The 3,755-nt window shown below is 41.6% G+C and overlaps 1 pseudogene; it reads right to left on the bottom strand.

The window, feature by feature from the left end:
- Positions 1–1,120: 1,120 nt before the first annotated feature.
- Positions 1,121–3,129, bottom strand: LOC117078882 (annotated as a pseudogene).
- Positions 3,130–3,755: the final 626 nt, after the last annotated feature.

The raw sequence follows: 3,755 nt of genomic DNA, 5'->3' as shown, positions 1-3,755 counted from the left end.
GGCTCTTTGATACACTGTTCCTTTTGTCTAGAATGCTCTTTCCTTCTCCTATACCTATTTAACCTCTATTCCTTATCCTTCATTCATCAGCATAGAAGTCACTGTCTTAGAGAAGTTTTTCTTACCTCTGGAATCTAAACAAGACTTCATATTTTAACCGCTCATTTAATGTACAATATTCCTGCATTACATATTTCATGATTTCCAACTAGGTATTTTTTATTTTTTAAAGGTATCAAAGTGGCCTTTATTCATTTAATTTTCCTTTTAACTTTTATAAATGCTATCACAAATTCTAAAGAATCTAGATGAGTGAAAATTTTTTATTATGAAGATGCAGATCTAAGAACAGAAGGATAACTATATGCTAGCTTATATATAGTTCCTTGCAAAAATAATGATACATTAAAAAAATAGTAGAAAATAAAAATCTGGGCTGGGCACAGTGGCTGACGCCTGTAATCCCAACACTTTGGAAGGCCAAGGCAGGTGGATCACCCTGAGGTTGGGAGTTCAAGACCAGCCTGATCAACATGGAGAAACCACATCTCTACTAAAAATATGAAAATTAGCTGGGTGTGGTGGTGCATGCCTATAATCCCTGCTACTCAGGAGGCTGAGGCAGGAGAATCGCTTGAACCCAGGAGGTGGAGGTTGTAGTGAGCCCAGATTGTGCCATTGCACTCTAGCCTAGGCAACAAGAGCGAAATTCTGTCTCAAAAAAAAAAAAAAAAAAAAAAAAAAAAAATCTGAAAAGTTATCGACATCTGAAAATGGTAAGTAACTTCCTCTGCATCTTAGTTCTGATCACTTCTGCAGAAGAATCAAGCATATTTGGGTGAAGAGAGTAATTATTCTATTTTTATTAATAATATAGTGTGCCCTTCAGAACTTGGTGTAGTCTTTTTTTTTTCTTTTTTTGAGACTGAGTCTCACTCTGTCACCCAGAGTGGAGTGCAGTGGTGCAATCTCAGCTCACCGCAACCTCCGCCTCCCGGGTTCAAGCAATTCTCCTGCCTCAGCCTCCTGAGTAGCTGGGATTACAGGCATCCGCCCCCATGTCCAGCTAATGTTTGTATTTTTAGTGGAGACGGGGTTTCACCATGTTGGTCAGGCTGGTCTCGAACTCCTGACCTCGTGATCCACCTACCTCGACCTCCCAAAGTGCTGGGATTACAGGCATGAGCCACCCGCACCCAGCCAGAACCTGGTATAGTCTTTAAGAATCATCTGAAGTTTCTGGCTCAGCACAATGTTCCCTCTGGCCTTCAGTCTGCCAGTAACAGATGCCTTCTGAGGTTCAAGCTTGCCTAGAACTACCTCCATGAAATCTCCATCTGAAAGTATGATGATTGCATCAGCAAAACCTTTTCCAGGTTCTTGATACACTTTTCCAGAACCACTTTTCAGGTCACTTAGCTGCAATATTTCCACTTTTATTAATATGTCACTCAAATACAGCATTTTACTTTCTTTGCCATCTCACACCCAACATCCTTAAGGCCGTGAACTTTTTCCTCAAATACAAGAGTATTCTGAAGTTCCTCGCCTTCAGAGGGTGTCTTAGCTGAAATATCAGATGTTGGCATAAGAGTCACATATGCATTTGAAATGACAGTGTCTCTAGTTCCTTGGACCTTGGTTTGTAAGTTAATTCTGTTTCCTTCCTTCCACATCTCAGTTTGTAGAGTTTGCCCTGGATATACTGGTTTTGCAAAACAAGTCTTAATCATCTTGAATCTTTGACACATTATAAAACATGCCTGGCAAAAAGTCTAAATGTATATAATCCATGTACACATGTCAAAACATGCTAGGCTAGCAAAGTTAGGATCAACGTGTAACAGATTCCAGTCTCTGCTGAGGCAGTACAAAGCAGCCTGATTAAGAGTGGTGGTATCTGTAAGTACAGCGTCAGGTGGTCTATTAGGTATGGCCACAGTTACCTTGACTTTCAGGTCCAATTTCCACCAAAGCCTCCAGAGCCAACGAGAAAGAGAGAGAACTGATCATAGTACATAAATTCCTTCTCAGAATAAGAATAGACATCCATAAGAATTACTACACCAGATCCTTTATCTAGGACATCAGCAACAACTGTTTCACATTTTCATTTTCCTGCTCTAGGAAGTGGTTTCTATAACTGCATGTATTGCTCCCCATAAAGAACCTTTGCAAAGTTCCTTGAAAGTCCAGGAACTTCTGCTAATTCTCCACCCATTATAGATTTCTGACTTATGATAACTCCAAAGGCAGGCAAACAGAAGAACTCAGAGCTTCCTCCATGAACAAATTTAAAATCTTTTGGATCCTTGATTGATGCTCCCACTCCCAGGGCATACATAATAGCTTCCAGTTCTGTATAAGCAGAAGAAAATGGAGGGAGTGTATGGCCAATAGCTCCAGCAAATCCTGATGTTCCTGTAGATGTTGCATGGCAGATATGATTTGTTGAAACTCCTCCTTCTGAATCTATTTTACTTAGAACTACAATGACACTGCCAGTTGATTTTTGGATACTCCAAGGCTTGCTGGCATTCTCGAAGTCACATGTCTTCTTCCAGTTAGCCTTCACTGCTTCAGGAGTCACTGGCTGATTTTGTCTTACAACCACTACAAGGGTCTGGTCCCAGAATAGGACCAGCGATGCTACATAATCTGGCTTTGGGGCTTCCACAAAATCTTCAGGCATAATTGAGTCCACCCTGATTCAGCATTAGGAGAAGTAGTTTTACAGTGAATGTTGCTTTTCCTGCCTTCAACTGCAATAGAATTTGCAAGGACCAGAAGACCCAACTTTGCAGCACTATAATTTGCCTGGCCAAAGCTGCCATATATTCCTGAAGCTGATGAAGTGATAATGATCCTTCCATATTTCTGCGTCTTCATGTGATCCCACACTTCCCAGGGTCACTTGGAATGAGCCCCACAATTGAACTCTGTGGATGATATCTCAGTCTTCATCACTTATCCTAGCAAAAGAATGGTCCCTCAGAATTCCAGCACTGTTGACCACAACATCTACTCTAAAAGCATCCAGTGCTGTCTTTACAATCTTCTCTCCTGTTTTCACTGAATCATAGTTGGCCACCACTTTTCCACCTTTGTTTATTATTTCTTCAACAACCTTATCAGCAACTAAGGAGCCTTTACAAACTCCCTCTTAAATAATTCACAACAGCTAGTGCTCCTTTTTCTACAAAAGCCAGGGCAGGAGGCTGCACTCATGGTCTCACCACTGAGTTTCAACAGCTGGTGATACTGATCACTGGTGTAGGGGAGGACTGCGCCCATGCCTATGCAGTGACACATACCTTGACTAGGGTTTTTTGTTTTTGTTTTTGTTTTTTTTTTGAGACGAAGTCTCATTCTTGTTTCCCAGGCTGGAGTGCAATGGCATGCTGTCAGCTCACTGCAACCTCTGCCTCCTGGGTTCAAGTGATTCTTCTGCCTCAGCCTCCCAAGTAGCTGGGATTACAGGTGCCTACCACCACGCCTGGCTAATTTTTGTATTTTTAGTAGAGACAGTGTTTCACATGTTGGCCAGGCTGGTCTCGAACACCTGACCTCAGGTGATCCACCTGCCTCAGCCTCCCAACGTGCTGGGATTACAGGCGTGAGCCACTGTGCCCGGCGACTAGGTATTTTTTAATGCTTATTTATTTAATATTGGTCTCACTAAGAGATCATAGGCTCTTTAAGGTTAGGAACGATGTTTTGTTTTGTTTTCTTTTGTTTTATGATTATAGATCTAG

This window comes from Trachypithecus francoisi, unplaced genomic scaffold (genome assembly GCF_009764315.1).
Source record: "Trachypithecus francoisi isolate TF-2019V2 unplaced genomic scaffold, Tfra_2.0 Lachesis_group7, whole genome shotgun sequence".
Classification (NCBI taxonomy): Eukaryota; Metazoa; Chordata; class Mammalia; order Primates; family Cercopithecidae; genus Trachypithecus; species Trachypithecus francoisi.
The sequence above is the reverse complement of the archived record's forward strand: the minus strand, read 5'-3'. Positions and strand labels throughout refer to the sequence as shown.